At 38.9% G+C, this 17,705-nt stretch overlaps 1 protein-coding gene and 1 long non-coding RNA gene across 2 annotated transcripts in view; both read left to right on the forward strand.

The window, feature by feature from the left end:
* Positions 1-17,705, forward strand: part of LOC142442265 (uncharacterized) — a 1,041,239-nt gene that overhangs the window by 627,741 nt on the left and 395,793 nt on the right.
* Positions 4,345-14,016, forward strand: LOC142442573 (uncharacterized). Its single transcript, XR_012783440.1, has 4 exons — positions 4,345-4,459; positions 4,754-4,815; positions 10,403-10,475; positions 12,786-14,016. It is a non-coding gene; the product is annotated as an uncharacterized LOC142442573 (long non-coding RNA).

The raw sequence follows: 17,705 nt of genomic DNA on the forward strand, positions 1-17,705 counted from the left end.
ATGGATCACCAAGAGAAAAAGTCAATGTAATCCACTGTATAAACAATAAAAGGAGGATAAAAAGAACTACAAGACCTAATCGATACAATACAGGCTTTGATCAATCTGATGCCAATTCCTGATTTTTAAAAAAAACAGTACAATGGGAATCGACAGGAAATTTCTCAATGTAATAATGAACATATTTGCAAAACCAAAGGCCAACATCTCATTCAAAGGGAAGAAACAGAGTATTTCCCTCTGATTCAATATTGTGTTGGAACTAGTAAACACTACAATTCATATTGTGCTAGAAGACTTAACCAGAGCTATTACATAATAAAAGGTGGTCAATAGCTACCAAACTGGCAAAACAGTAAACTGTGTTTGTAGATAATGCCATTCCATAAGTAGAAATCCCCCAAAGACTTGTCTGAAAGATTGATTGAAACAATTGAAAGATTTGACAATGGAGCAGAGCGCAAGGTCAGCATACAGAAATCATGCAGATTCCTATACACTAACCTAGAGAGCTCTGAAAAGTAAATCAAGAAATCATAACCAGAGAATAAAAATTTATAATAACCACATAACCAGAGAAACAAAAGATCTATGCAAAGTAAACTAGAAAACGCTATTTTGAGTGACCAAAGGACACCCACCCTAGTATATATATATATATAGAAACCACATAAGTGGAAGAATGTTCCCTGTTCATGGATAGGAAGGCTGACTATTGTGAAATGTCAATACTTCCCCAAAAAACAAACCCCAACCAAACTCACTGGATGGGGATAGATTCTGGCTCATAGCAAACCTATTGGACAAACCTAGGTGGGTTCTGAGACGGTAAGTCTTTAAGGGAATAGAAAGCCAGGTCTTTCTCTCTTGGAACAACTGGTCGTTTGGAACTGCCATGTATTGCTCCCATGGAGCAGCTAGTAGTTTTGAAATGCTGATCTTGAGGTTAGCAGCTCTACACATAACCACTAAGCCACCAATCCAGATTTCAAGCTAATTATTTAAAGAAATTGGGAGGGGGGGGTTAACCTGGAGAACAAAGAGACACAGTATATAAACAACAACTACTTAAGAAGAATAGAGTATTGTGTTAAGAGTTGTAGGAGCCCTGATAAAATGATTTAAAAGAAGAAGAACAAAGTAGGAGACCTCTCACCTCATGATTTTAAAACCTGTTACAGCAGCCACATAATACAAAGAAACCCTGGTACTGGTACAATGAGGCCATGGAACAGAATCGAGAAGCAAGGTGAGTCACATTTTGGGGATGTTTATGATGTTTCTCAGTAGACAAGAAGACTGTGATTGGAATCCATGTCTGCAGGACCCAAATCTTAAGCTCTCTGTGTTAGATCATATATTATGAGAAACAATTGATCTATTTTAATACTTGGTATTAATTTTCTTTTCCCTTAGGGTCCCCCTAAGCCCAACTTAGTTAAATTGCTCCAGGAATTTCAGCAATCGAAGAAGCAAGGTAAGTTATTTGAACACTTCCTAACCTTGCATTATTCATGAACTTGAAAATATAGACATCGTCATGCATTCTTTTATTTTGCAGATGTTGAAACTACCAATGTTATATCACTAAGAGAGAGGAATACTGAAGATAGTCATTGTAGTAGTGAAGGGGAACATGGGTCTGAAGCCATTCCTAAGGGAAGAATTACAATCAAAGTGGGTCCTTATCATCCTACAAATGATGGTTCTGATAGTCATGATAAAGGAGTGTCTGAAACTCTTAGGGGAACAATTAAAGTCAAGGTGAGTTCTATCATGCCAAGAACAATCATTATAGTCATGTTGATGAAGACATGTGTAAATCTCTTCCTAAAGGATCACTTAAAATCAAGAAGCATTCACATCCTATCACCCACAAACAATAGTTCTAACAGTGACCGTGAAAATGTGTCTAAAACTCTTCCAAAGGGACAAATGAAAGTCAAAGGGTCTTTTAATTCAGCCATTCTTTCATCTGATCCTGCTCTCAGGTTAACCGCTTCACATGCACTCAAAGTAAATGTCAGTTGTTTATTTGGGTTTTGCCTTTTCCCTAGGCTCTTCCACTTACCCTCCATCCCACTGTTCATCAGAATGAGGATGATGAGGGACGGAGATAAAAAGAGGTGTCCTAAATACAATCAAATGAAACGAGGGCAAAGACTAGCAAAATTATCTAGGGAACTATATAAGATTGAGATTTAGACAAAGTTGGTGGTGCTGAACAATTTTTGGTATGCCATGATGGGAGGAAAACAATTAGATAGCAACACCAACCGGGCAAAGATATAAAGATGCATTTTAATAGGACTAGAATTTCAAGTGGAAATTTCATTTAAGAAGATTAAGATGAAGAGAGTGAGGAAAAATGAAAAAGGGATTGAATAATTGAATTAATTGTAGAAAAAACAAGATGAATTAATTCAATAAGAAACAAGATGACAGAGATGAGTAGAATCTGTCCAGTCTTACAAAATCAATAGTAAGGTTGACAGAGAACAGCTACTTTAACTGTAATTTGTCGAATTAGTGAATGATATTACTGTAAGGGCATGCAGGAATCAAAAGTTCTCCTTGTGACATCTAATAAATGCTATCGTCATGTGGCCGGTCGGGAAAGATGAACAAAGTGTGTGTAAAGGACACCCTAGCCTGAGTAAAGGGGTGAGGTATGAAAGAATAGCATGGCAAGAGAAGTGGAGAGAGAGGAAATGTGGTGAAATTGGCACACATTTATTAGGGGTAAACTTTCAACTTCCTGTTACAGGAAGTTTCCCTGATAATATTTTTAATCATTTTATTGGGGGCTCTTACAGCACTTGTAACATTCCATAAATTGATTGTATCAAGAATATTTGTATATAAGTTGCCATCATCATTTCCAAAATATTTTCTACTTGAGCCCTTGATATAAGCTCCTCGTTTTCCCCACCTCCACCAACCATCCCAACCTTTTGAATCTTTGATCAATTATATATTCTTTTTATTATTGTGTATCTTACAACTGTTCCTTGTCTCCCTCCACCCACCCACCCACATTTCTGTTATTCAACCGCCCACATTATGGGGAGCTATATATTCAACCTTATGGTGTGTTCCCCTTTTCCCCTTTTCCCCCACCCTGACCATCCCCCTCCCCTCATGATATTGCTACTCCCACTACTGTTCCCGGGGGCTTTATCTTCCCCGAATCCCATGTGTGGAGCGCTCTTAGCTCTATCAATGAGTGTTCTCTGATCTAGCCAGAATCAAAAGGTATAACTGGGTTATGTTAGTAGGGTGGATGGGTTGAGGGAGGAAACATTCAGGAACTAGAGGAATGATGTGTTTTGTTGGTGCTAAAGTGCACCTTGGTTGAATCATCCCTTCCTTATAACCCTTCGTGTGTGTGTGTGTGTGCGTGTGCGTGTGTGTGTGTGTGTGTGTGTGATGGGAGGGGGGATATCCAGTTGTCTACAGATGTGCTTTGGGTCTCTCTAAAGCCCCCGTTTGCATTCATATAGGCCCTCATAATTTTTAGCAGAGGAATTACATTGTACTAAACATAAATTAGAAAAATGAGGAAATGTGTTCAGATTAGGACATATCAAACCTGAGTCACCAGGGAATTTAGGAGAAAGATTAAGTAAATACTTTTCTAGCTATTATTACTCTTTGATGTATCTTTACTCCTACTTAGGAAAAAGACTGGGCTCACTACTCCAGTAAAGAGTTACATTATCTGCAATGCAAAGGAGGAATTCTACCCTGTCCCATAGTATTGACTCGCTGGCAGAGTTTGGTCTTGGAATTGTCCTTTATTAAGAAGCTCTGATGGTTCCATGATGGAGGCCTGTTGGTTGTGCTCTGGGTTGTGAACTGCATGGTCTGCAGTCCACAGCCAGCTGCAGCTCCCAGTTACAGTGACAGTCTGAGAAACCCACAGGGAGTTACTCTGAGTCAGAGTTAACTCCGGAGCAGTGAGTGAGTGAGTGAGTGAGTGAGTGAGTGAGTGAGTGAGTAATGGCTCAATGCATTAAATATTGGATTGCTACCCAAAGGATCGGTGGATGAGCCATACCACTATCTAATCCTCAGGAGAAAGATGAGGCACTCTACCCCCCTGAAGACTTACAGGCTCAGAAACCCCGAGAACAGTTCTCCTCAGTCCTATAAGCCTTGCTATGAGTCCCAGTCCTGACCAGGGCTGAGGTTTTTGCTTCCCTCACTAAGAGAAAGAGCCAAAGGGGAAAAGTGTCGAATGTATATGGTACAGCTTGTGGCTGCTTGATGGATTGCTTGAGAGAGGGAGTGAGGGAGTGAATATATTACTTGCAAAGTTGACTTTCTTTCTTTCCATTCTAGGAAGAAGAAACACAGCTAGAACCAAAAGAAAACAAAGGCAGACTTACTGTTTCGAAGGTTCCTGCAACAGTGCAAAGAAGACACCCAGTGACTGCTGTGGATGAAAAACAAGAAGGTAATACAAGCCGTAAGTCAGTGCCTGCCTGAAAATTATTTTAGGCTTAAATGCTACTAATATGTACTCAAGTGAGAATCAGTTGATTCAAAAATATCTATGCCATTTAAATATTATTCATTAGCTAGTTCTTTTCCTAAGTCTCTCAATTACTGCTTCCAGCAACTTTGTCCTACAACGCTTCAACCCTTATACTTGATTGACACTTTCCTGAGTGGAGATAGACTTGTATTTCCGTTTCCGATGCGCAGTGGTATATGTTCTTATTCATGCCTCTGTAACTATGTTGTACAGAGGTGAGGTCAAGATTAAGATCACAAGAAGAGCATCAAAGAAAAACATATTGGATTTCTGAGGTACTATCTCTTTAAACTTTTTTGTAATTTTACTCTAAGTGTACGGGGATGTTAATAGGCTAAAGAGGATGCGTTTATTTGATTTGATTATGTTTGCAGTGAACTTGTATGCCACTAAATCCTTCAAGACCATTTTACTTTTCTCTGTTTCTTAGCCACTTAGACTAATATTTAGATTTCAGGGGAAAGGAGTGTGGAGGATGTTTTTATTTTTATAAAGTCATTTTAATTTTTATCTTGCTAAACACTCCCTTGTATTGTTGCTGTCATTGTTGTCCCCACCTCAACCCTCCCCTCTCCCTGTTCCTACCCCAATCCCTGGGCGTCATCATCTTGTGTAAACCACATTGCTTCTGGCTTTTCCTTATAACAAGGATGACATAAGTATCTTTGTAAGATGCAGTTTGCTAAGCAAAATGTTCTCCAGTTTTCTCCATGTCTTACAGTGTTTAAGAGAGTTGTCATTGTCTTTTTCCAATGCATAAAATTCTGTAGTGTGAATGTTCCATAGCTCGCTGATACATGCCTCTAGAGTTTGGGGTTTGGGGCTGTTTCCATGGTTTCGCTATTGCAAAAACTGCTGCAATAAACATATCTGTACATATGTCAGTTTGTGTTATTTCTTTTGGTTATATTCCCAGGAGACAGACTGCTGGATCATGAGGTTCTTCGATGTGTGTTTGTTTTAAGAAGTGCCGCTGTACAATTCTACATTCTCACCAGCATCTTAAAAGCATTCTTATCATCCCCGCTATTGGGGCATTTCTTATTTTGTGTCTCATTGAATTTTGCAAAAAGTGTCATTGTGAAGTGATACCTCATTCTTGTTTGAATGTGTATTTTTCTGGTTGCTATTGATCATGAAGATTTCTTCATACATTTGTGGGGGGGCGGTATTTATCCTTGGGACGTTGTCTATTTGTGTTTGTGCTTGCTTTTTAAGTGTTTTATTTGTATTTTTCTTGTTAAGAGCATCAGTGAAAACAGGGAAAACTTTAGGACCCAATACAGGTTGGGGTCCTCTACAGATTTTGGACATTAATCCTTCATATGAGCTATTATAACTTAACATTTTTCCCAGTCTGTGTGGTCTCAGTGACCCTTTTGATGAAGTCGTTGTTGTGCTTGAATGGGGTCTTTTGAGTAGGTTCCGGTTCTTTGTTGTGTCTTCTATAGTGAGTGTAGATATTTTAAATTTTGTTTGGTTGTGTCTTTATGACTAGTATCAGAGTCACAAAGTTTGTTCCTTGTTTTCATTGATGCTATTCATAATTGTGTAATTTATATTTAGGTCTTTGGTCCCTCTTGAGGTTGTTTTTGCGCATGGTGTGACATAGGAGTCTTGTTTCATTGTTTTGCAGGTGAAAATCCAGTTTTTGCCTCACCATTTGTTGAAAAGACTGTCTTGAGCCCATTTAGTGTGTTTTATTTCTTGATTAAAATTTAGATGCCTTTAGTTAACTGGTTTATATCTGGGTTTTCAATTCTAATCCATCGTTCTTCATATCTGTCATTGAACGAGTTGTGATTACTGTTGCGATTGTGATGGCTACATAGGTTTTCAGGTCTGAGAGAGAGAGGCCTCAGACTTTGTTTTAATGTTTTAATGTGTTTTACTTATTCTGGGTTTCTTTCCTTTCCATAGATGTTGGCAATTTGTTTTCCAATTTCTCTGAAAAATTATGGTGGAGTTAGGATCAGAATTGATTTGGATTTGTAAAGTAATTTTTGAAATAATAACATTTTTGCTATATTTGATGTGCATATCTTGGGTCATGGTAACATATTCCATTGGGGTAAATTCTTTTTTTCATTTCTTAAAGAGTAATTTGGAATTTCATTTGTATACACCTATTGTTTCTCTAGTATTTACTCCTAAAAATATTTTTGTGTAGTTATTGTAAATGACAATGCTCTTTGAATATCATTTTTTGAAATATCATCCTTAAAATAGAAGACTGAGTGATTTCTGCACGTTGATCTCAATGCCTGCTATGCTGCCAAATTTTCAATTAGTTTGAGCAATGGTTTGTTCAAATCTTTGGTATGTTCTATATATAGCATTACATGTCATCTGCAGACAAGCCATTCTTATTTCTTCTATGCAATGAGGACACATTCCTCTTTTTTATGTTTTTGAATCTCACGGAAATACCCAAAACTATATTAAATAAGCTTCTTGATAAAGGGCTACCTTGCCTAGTACTAGTTCAAAGAAAAAAGAAGCCATTTCAATGTCTCTCTATTCAGTGAATTGCAAGCGACCACTTTTGCATATAAGGTGTTTATTAGGTTGAGGGACTTCCCTTCTACACTTACTTTGTTGAGTGCTGTAATTGGGAAGAGATGCCGTATTTTCCCAAATGCCTTTTCTGCCTAGATTGATATAACCATTTGGCTCTTCTTCTTTATTTTGCTTATGTGATCACTTGAATTGATTGTTTTTCCTACTGTTAACTCATCCTTGCACATTCAGTAGCAATTGCACTTGATCTTGTTGCCTAAGTTTTTTGGTTGTTTTTTTTGGGTAATTCTGTTGAGTAGTATTGCACTGGAGATCTTGGCATCTATAGTCATTAGAGTTTTTGGCCTATCTTTTATTAGGCCATGGTACTAATGATTAAAAGAGTACTGAGAGAAGGAGTTTGAACAAGTGTAGGCTAACGACTATTACAGTACCTGGATTATTCACTTATATAAGGTAGCATTCTGGGACTGAGGACTCTTTGTAAACAATGGGAATTGGGGGTCAGGACAAAGTTACAATAATATTCACTGACCGTGTCAGTCACAGATCTTTCATCTTTTTTATGTATTTTTATGTATTGAAGGCATGTGGTCCGGCTTGTTTCTGTTGGAGGCACTCTCCCCAGGGTATTTGGGCTGCCTTCTTAGTCTCAGAGACTTGGGGCCCTGAAATTGGGGGACTTCTGGATATTCTTGTTTTTGTGTGTGTGTGTGGCAGTGGATGCCTTACAGCACAGCTGTCTTGGGCTTTAAAGCCTTTGCTTTGGCTTTCGTTTGGGGAGAATAAAGAACTTCCTTGTTTGCCTTCGGTGCCATCTCCATAGAAAGGAATCTGTACACATCTTAATACAGCTTTGAAGATGTAAGTAAATGCATGTCCACCTACTGACAATTCAATACTCTTGGTATAGCCATTTTCCATGTCCTCACACACCATGTGATTTCAGTCTTAAGGCCTCAGTCTATAGGTATATTTGAGGTCAAGGCTAGTACACCTAGTGGGGCTTTTATATAGACCCCGCTGGTGTGTCTTTTGGAGCATATTGTGTACTTTGAAAATCCAGAATTCATTGTCCTGGTGTTCTATGGCACAAGACCTGGGTCTCTAGAGAGTGTACTGGTCGCACTCAGAGCAGTGGGACTGATTAGGTGCATATTGCCAGGCACAATCACAGACAGTGTCAGTTACAGGTCTTCCATCATAATAAATACATATTTTTATGTATTGGAAAATACATAAAATATGCACCATATCCTATAGGGAGAGGGAAGCCGACTGATATTATTGTGTCTATAAGAAAGGGTCCCTGTTTGGGCTTATTCAGCTTTCCGGCTCTCAGGGAGCTTATCGTTAGTGGAGGGATTATGTTCCTCTAAGGACAGACACGGTTGCCTCCATCAGAGGGGAGACATATGGCAGTTCCTCACCACACCACAGGACCCTATTTCCATGCATAGTTTCCCAGGAGTAGAGAACAGGGAGACTGGTGGTTGGAGGTGAGAGGGGATTTAAAGCAGGGGCGGTCAGGCAGAGGTGTGCCCCATGTACAAGTAGTTCACCATGTAGGGGAGAGGGAGACACAGAGACTTGCTCCTAGGCTTCCTGGCAGTTGTGGAAACCTTCCTCTGATAAGAACTGAAATCTTACAGGGAGCGGGGGGAAGGAGAGTTGACGAGGAGAGCAGGTAGAGAGATGGAGATTCCGCACAAGGCCAAGCTATCTGACTTCCACAGGAGGGTCCCCGGGGTCAGAAAGCAAGGAGAAATGAAGAAGGAATGAGGGGGCTTGTTGAGAGGGGGTTGTAACCAGGGTGAGGTCAGGAGGGGAAAACGGAAATCATCACACCTGGACCAATAGCCAACATGAGAAACGGAGGAGAGGTTGAAGTGTGGTCAAGGATATTGTGTTGCTTGGATCCACAGTCAATGCTCATGGAAGCAGCAGTCAAGAGATGCAAAGACGCATCGCCTTAGGTCCATCTTCTAGCAGTTCCAGGTCTTTAGCATATTGAACAATGAGGATGGGACCTTGAGGAATAAGAAGCCAGCGGCCAGCCATGGTATTTTCAATTGCCTCATAGGCATGTGAATTCTGCACGTAGAATAAGAAAGAGAAAACAAAATTTGGTGCGGTGACTTGTCACTTGAAACTTTGCCGATGAGATTTTAAATGTTTGAACTGGAAATACATATCTGTTATTAAAAATCAACTATGTGCATGGCAGGGAGATACTGAATATTCAGGCAAGAGCTTATGCTTCAGTAGGTGGAACAGAAAAACAATCCAACAAAAATTTCCAGGTCATTTTAAGTCTTCATACAAAGGAAACAAAGACTGTGAGGTTACAGAATATTGCGAGAGTCATTATTCTGGGGTGGCTGGGGATGGCAGTGGGGGTGGGTTTTAGGCAGGTAGAGTGTAACATTGAAGCTCCCTAATGTCTAGGGTGGGAAGGAGTGCGTCCGGTGAGGGTTCTGCCTATGAGAACAACGGATCCTGCCTACCTTGTTCACCATGTTACTCTTCACATTTGGGGAGATTCCGAAGTGGGAAGTATGCGTGTCACCCTCATCATCATTCTTCCCGCTTTGTGGAGAAAGGAAGATGTGCATAAGCAGTGTCTGACACATTTTCAGTGCTTATTTTCCAAATTACTCTCCTTTTATGAAAACTTTCAGTGCTTTTTCCCCCCATATGCTCCTTAAGTTGAAAAAAATGCGTTGTACTAGAGTACTTGCTTGGTAGTATTTAAATATAACCTAAAGGGTAAAAATTCTTACTGAAGATCATTGTATTTTATGGTAAAAAATTACATTCCTAAAGCCCATGTTTGCCTACATCAAAGAACATGGAAGATCTCCTGTTTATGGTCAGCATGACAATACTGTGCCCTATGGTGTCTTGTCAGGCATTTTACTTTTTAAAAATACTGTCATGTATAAGTACTTTGTCTTCAGTGAAATCCATATCAAGCAAGTATATTTATTACAGCATTTGTTTAGATACCTACTTTTCCTAAGTGCTCTTTTTTTAAAGGGGGAAATTCAGACTACAATTAGCTACTTGAAGATGCTTGTTTATAGAAAGAGTTACCATAAATCAGTATTTTTATATAAATACATTTCCCCTGAACTTTCATCCTCAGCTTACAGAATTAATGCCTAAATAAAGATAAAATGTAGACATGATTTGGAAAACAAAGATGAGATGCATCATTGAAATGTTTAGCTTTTCAATTCATGCTTCCCTAAGTTTTAAGTGTAACTACTTTTAAAATAGGTGCTGTCAGCAAAGGATAAGTAATCTTGTAAAACTGATTATTGGCATTAATGTTAACAGAGTGTACTCAAGAGGTCTCCACAGAAGAATGCTGATGATTTAGTTGCAGCCCCAGATATATCAGAAAGACCAGGTAAAGCTGTATCAAAAATCATTTGAGATATTTTTTTAGACATGAGTACTGATAAATTCTGATAGCCGAAAGAAAATGTACAATGGAGAAAAAGAAGTATGATGGAGATACCTGATAGATGTTTAGAGAAGGTGTCAGTAACAGATTAATTGAAAAGCGTCACCAGAGAAACAAAATTATTACTTTCAATTCCAAATTATGGAAAGTCAGTAAGTTAAGGAAGAACAAAGGGGTCAAGAGGAGGAGAAGAAGAATGGAAGGACAGAGTACGATGAGTAAACAATGGGAAAAGAAACCAGGGGCACTCAGAAGCAGGTGATAATAACAAATACTTCTTTAGAAGAAGGAAGCATGGGATATTAGAAAAGGGGTGAAGAATATGGAAGGAGATTTCAATTCTAAGTGTCGACAACTTCAGGTATAGTTTTCCACCGACTAGCTCCCACATAGGGAATTCATGAAGGAATGAAGCCTTTAAACGTGCCCCCAAATACTCCAATCTCACTGCCATTGAGTAGATGTTAGCTCATAAGGACCCTATATCATGCTGTAGAAATGACTGGCCCCTGTGAATCTCAGAGACTAAGTCTATACTGGAGTAGAAAAGCCCCATCCGTCTCCTGTGGAGAAGTTGGTGGATTTGAACTGCCCACTTTGCACATAGCTGTCCAAGTCATAACCAGCACGCCCCCAGGGTTCCTGTCCAGATCATACAGAGCTGTTTCATCTACAGTGGACGAGTCAAAGTGTGTGTGGTCAGGGATATATATATATTTTAAAAGTTTCTGTTTCATAGGACAGCATCACATATGCCTGAAGAAGGGCACTGGGAAAAATAAAAAGCAGTGTCTTGTTTGAGTGAAAGGCAGGAGGTAAAGTCTGATTCATGTATCATTAATAAACATTATGACTTTTAATACACAATTAGTTCACGAGATGCAATAGGGAGGAGGCTCAAGGTTAGATTCCAGAAGGAAGAGTTGAGCTGAAGGAATGTGGAAGCTGACATAATACAATCATACTCAGACTCTGACTCACGAAGCCTGGACTTCTTTATTTCGAACAAGCTACCAGGTGATGCCAAAGTTGCTGGTCCTCAGATCCCTTCTCTGATTAGCATGGGTGTTAGATGTCCCTGGAGCTGTCTGGAAGAAGGATCTTGGGATAATGGTTTAAATCTTACTTATTGAGGAAAGGCATTGTTTTATCTAGATTTTACATGGAAATCATTTTAGATAGTAGAGGGAGGTAACATACCCAAATAATTGAGGAACTAATCATGGGTAATTTGGAAAAATAATTGAAATGTTTTCTTGAATACTAAAATTTCTATTGTCAGTATAGACTAGACTGGCTTTTTTTTTAGACTGGTTTTTAAACATCGAGTTTATTTAAATCCTCAATATTCTGTAATTAACCCTACCCCCTCTTTAACAACATATTTCACATTGAAACTGTATTGTCCATTATTCCTTCCCTGCATTTGAAAAAGTTTCTGTCATGAGTGGATCATAAAACTATGATGGCTAAATGATAGGATAGAAGAAATGTATCCCTCCTATATTGTGGTAAATAATGAATATTTTTATGAAGTCTTATTCTATAAGTAGCTCTCCAAGAAATCAATTTAGAATATGTTATGACTTGGATGAGAACTGAAATATACATTCAAGGCAGCTGTCAACACAACTGGGTACTTATTAAATTACAGGACAAATTGAAGAAGGTGATAAATATTTGTAGGATTATGATACAAATGATTGTGTTGCATCATAATTGGAGCTACATTTCTACATACGGCCTTGAGCTTTGATTAATTTTTATCAGGGTCGTGATTTGTTCCTTTGATGAAAGATCCAGTTTCCTCCACTCAATCAGTATGTCAACATTACTAATGGACACTTTAATTTCAGTTGCAGTGATTAGAATAATCATCTCATGTTTGAAAGCTTCATTGCATTCTTTGTTAATCCTATATTCCTATAGTTCAGTATTTTAAGATGGATTCATATTTCTTTCATGTTGCCTTTGGAAGCAAAGCAACAAGCAACCAATACAAAGCATGTACGCTGTACAGGAGGATGAGAATCCTGCTTGATAATCATTCCTCATAAATGTGTGTGATTAGTTTTTGTCATATTGCATGCAATTGATTGTGTCCAATTTGCCCTGTAGATTCTCCTGTGAATAAACTACATTTGATGGTCATAACTTTAAAATAAAACTTGTGAGTCTTTCCTTTAATTAGTAACCCCAGATTGTATGAAATGTGCCTTAACTGTTACTCCTCTTGTTTTCATTCCCATTCAGACTCCTGCTAATGACTTAGTACTCCAGGATGTGGACACATCCCGGTCAGGTGCGGTGCACGATACACATTTCACTTACGAACACGGATATGAAGCTCTTTGACATGTTCACAGGATCCTGGTTTCTGATTTATGTCACTTTTGCAAATGCAGTTGAAAAGTTGACATAAGCCATGCACATATCAATGTTGTTATTCTTGTTTGAAAAAAGATCTAGAAGTTTGAGAAAAGATTTTACCATAGTAAGATTGAACTCATTTTTCCATTTGTCGACTTGTACCCCTAAATTGCTTAGTTTGGAGTATCCTAATGTCTTATAAATGCACAGATGTTAACAATGGAACGCTGAGAATTTTTCTTGATGCTTTCAAATGTTCACTGGACTTTGATCTTCTCCAGGAGCAAAGCCTTACTTGTTTGTGTGTGTGTTTTAACTTGATTTCATTTCAATATTCTCATGGTGATGATCAGAAGTCAACCACATGTCTACCTCAGCAGACCTGTGTGCTGTATTGTACATGGATTGAAAATGCGGGGAAACTTGTTCATCTTTCTTAGTCGCTCTTTGAGAGACACAAACTATGAAAGAATTCATTCTACTCTTCAGCCGTAGGATCAGCCTTAGAATATCCTTTATGCTCTTCACTATTATTTAGACTTATCGAGAAACTTTTGTTGAAGCCGGTTGTCCCTACTGCTATGGTAGTACTGGAGCTGAGAAAGTTTAAATGCAAGCGAACCTACTCAGAAATGTCATTGATTCCTAGAGTATGACACCATCAAACATCACATGGTGGCTGAAAACCTTCCTGGGGTACTTATAAGAGACAAAGTAAAAATGTCTAATGACATTTTGGATTGGTATGAGAATCGTGTGTCTCCCTTGGGCTTACTGATGCACATCTTGGGAATCCCGAGTTTCTCAGCTCATACTTTAGAACCACCAGGTTACCCTCTAAGATGTACATCCTTTCTCGTTGTTCCAAGGGTGGCACAACCATTTTTGCTCCCTAACTGAGAGGTTGGTGGCTCCTGTCCATATGATGCCATAGAGGGCCTGCTGATGGACTTCGGTCATGTTGCAGCCTTTAACCCCCGGAGCAAGTTCTGCTGTGACACACGGGTTTCTATCAGTGCAGTGCCCTGGAAGAGAATAGATTTGGGTTTTAAAACCTAGACAGCCTCCTTTGGGGTAAAATGAATATTGTCCACTTGGAACTATCCTTTAAAGCTTTACTGTTACAATTCTTGTTTTGTTGTTGTTGTTTTTCTTTCACTTATAAAATTTTCAATAAATGAAAAAAATGTTCTCTATATTAATGGCTTATTCCTGAGCACAATATTATTCTTTATCTCTAGTGTCAACTTGTACTTCCCCTATATTTAAATGGTACCTCATACATATTCATGATGCTAATCCAAAGCTTAAGAAATGAATTTGAAGATTGTGTATTTAAGAAAAGTCTTACAAATAAAATACTTTCATTAAAATAGCATGTTGATTGATGGCTTTAAAAAGTCATGTCCTAGAGCATACACGATATACTTTCATGCATACTCAACCTTAAATATGTACGCATAAATTTTGTTCCTAAGAAGAAAGAGTGTGAATCTTTGCAGCATTAATAGATAAGTTTCATGGAATGTAAACTAAATAATTGAAAGTTCTGTGTGAACCCAGGGACATCAAACAAAATAATGTATAGACAAAAGGAAAGACAACTTCTACTAAGCTTAAATAGATCAAGAGCACCTGTGTTGTTGGTTGCTGTTAAGTCTGTTCTGATCTAGCGCAAATACAGGGCCTCAGTAGAGCAAGCAGACCACATGCCAAGTGCAGGGAGCTGTCATGGAGGACTGACTGACTGTAAGGGAGAGGAAGACTTGTGACCGCTTCACTGAAACAAGAATTTGTGTATTTATCTAAGCTGTTCAAATTTATGTTATTATTTACCTCTCATAAGTGAATGTTTGGTTTTCAGGGTTTTCAGATTTGCATTCTGCCTGTGTGAGCCAAAAACTTTCTATGAAATCTAACATTGATGATGAGCCTCCATCGAAACCACCAGCACAGACCACAAGTCATTCAACATCTGCAAATTGTGGAAGGATAACCTTAGCACGAAAAGTAAAGGACAAAAGTGGAGCCAAGTTTGTAACTCGGGATGATCCTGTCGATGACCAGAGTAAAGCAGAGCCATCAGAAAATAGAGGGAGCAGAGAAGGTAACAAGCATAGTGAATACAATCTGAGTCCCTCTCTTGGCTTCAGTCTACACATGACGCTCCCAAACCATTTTGTGCAAAACTTGCTATGGATTGACTCCCTTGATCCAACCTGCCACCCATCCATTCTTTTACACGGTATTTGCTTTCTTCGTCCAAACAAAGCAGCAAAGCAACGGCTAGGAGTATTTGGAGGAGGCGTTCTTCTTGTAGGCTAGTAGAAAGTGTATTCACACTTGACAGCAGACAGTAAATGGTGGGTTACTTGGAGAACTTTGGGACAAGAGGCACACCTTAGGTGGAGGGTTAGAGATGGCATATTCAAACACAATGTGACTGCTTAACTATTTAGGTCTGAATTTAGAATTGTAAGTACGACTACATTCCAGTGTGACTAAATTAACACCATCTGAAAAGTAAAAGAGAATGATTTGCTATTATTCACAATTCAAAGTGCTATTACCATATTAATGGCTATCATTAAAACTTTGCTATACAGTTCCTCTGCCAAGCATGACCGTGTATTTTATTACCTAATAATACCCATGTTATTCTATTTAATGAGTAAAGGAGCCTGGTTGCACCATGGTTGAAAGAGCTTGGCTGTTTTTCGCAGGACAGCCATTGGAAACAATCATGTCTCCGCAGAGGAAACATGTGGTCCTCTGCAACCAAGACAAGTACAGTCTTGGAAACCCTTCCCTCATCTACCAGTATGGTCATTATGAGTTGCAATCTACTCAGTAACATACACCAGTAACAAGAGTGAATAAATAATTTACATGTATTAGGACTTTTAAGGAGTGCCTTGACAGTCTATAGTGAAACAGGGATAGTCCATTTTATTTCTACTGTTCTGCACAGATTGTTGATTGATTGCATCCAATTTGTCTTACTTTATGTAGATTCCAGGGCCTTGATTTCACTGGTCCTACAAGTTGGCCTAAAGAGCCCTGGTGGCAGTTGCGATAGCTTGAGGCTGCCAACTGTAAGTTTGGCCGTTCAGAATTCATGACTGCACCAAGGGGGAAAGAGCAGGCTAATGGTGCCCTGAAAGATTTACCCCCTTTGGTGTCCTCTTACAGCGAGTCACCATTGCCTGGACAGCAGTGGTTTTATGTGGGGATGATTAGGTCTGTGTTCATTAATTGTTTGATATGATTTAAAACCAATAGCTATGTCATCTGTCCTTAACTGTAGAATGAGCTTGCTGTACATATTTATACACATATTTGACATCCACTTTCTCAGGGTCATGATTTGCTCCTCAGATTAACCATGACTTTTGTCTCCATCAACCAGCATATGCCCATTGTGGATTATGGACAGTGTTACTCTCAGTTGCAGTGATGGAAATCCTAATCTCACTTTTGAAATCTTGTTTATTTGTTTGTTTTATTTTCAATGGAAGGTAAAAGAATGATCGCTTTTAATCATAGTAGAATTTGTCCCTTCTTTTCAACATTTTTATTGGGAAAAAATTTACATATTGTACAATTCAGTAGTTCAATCGTCTAATCATAACAAGAGCATTTGTACAATCAGCACATAGATCTTACAGCAACCCCTGTCATGAATCACTTGCCTTTAAATTGAGTTGTGAAATCACAATGAGTTGTTCTGCTCTCTTTGTCCTCCTGCTTTCATTATTTACTCCAGAATCCCCTTTCTTACCCTAGTGCCCACCCCTACCCATGCAGTCACTATCATCACTTATATCAGTTATTGTCATTCTACCTCCTCTCCTTCGGCGCTTCACGTCTGGGAAACTCAACAGATGACAATGGAAAACAAATAATACTAAAGGGTTTAGAATAAGATCATAATAGGCTGAAGACAAATATATAAATAATGAGTGTGAGGGAAAAGACCCCCATCAACATTCAAGAATCAGGAAAGAAATTTCAATAATGGAACATCTTTGAGATGTTCGCACCCAGAACTAATTCAGCTCGTGTATATGGTGAGGACAAAGAGGCCAAGTACCACATCTGATCCAGCGTAATGGAGATTACAATGGTCTCTGCATGAGGGTAAGGCTGCTCCGGACTCTGCCTTTGACCAGAGCGGATCTGCCAGCAGTTCTGTCTGACTGGATACTCTGCAGGTGAGTTTTGGCCTCCCTCTGCCCTCCATAGCCTTCTACAAATTGTGTGCTCGTAATTTTAGCTCAGGTACTTTTCTCTTCACTATACTCAGTTTTTGTAATTGATGTCTTTGGATCACCCAAGCTGCTGTGCTTCTTCCGTGTGGGCTTAGTTGACTCCTCGCTTAGATGGCTGCTGGTTTGTGTACAAGCTTTTAAGACCCCAGGCAGTATTCCAATTGATAGCCAGACACCATCTCCTTCCTTTGCCACCCTTTGCTGTATGACCCTGTGTTCAGCAATCATTTCATGTAGGTGAGTACTGAGCCGGCCCGTGAGGTAAGAACTCATTGTTCTCAAGTTGGAGCTAGGATTCAGTGTGAGCCCAGAGTTATGTTTTCTTTTCTTTTTTCAATTTGCTGGAACTTTTGAATTATATTATATGTCATATTATTCCATAGTCCACGCATGTCAAACCTAATTATATAATTGCTGCCATTTCAATCTCGAAACGTACTTTTCCCTCCTGATCACTTTTGCAATCTTCATGGCAGGTTTGTCTTTGCTATATTCCTATTGTTTCTTCCGTTTTTAAAGATGACTCAGATTT

Source organism: Tenrec ecaudatus, chromosome 3, assembly GCF_050624435.1.
Source record: "Tenrec ecaudatus isolate mTenEca1 chromosome 3, mTenEca1.hap1, whole genome shotgun sequence".
NCBI lineage: Eukaryota > Metazoa > Chordata > Mammalia > Afrosoricida > Tenrecidae > Tenrec > Tenrec ecaudatus.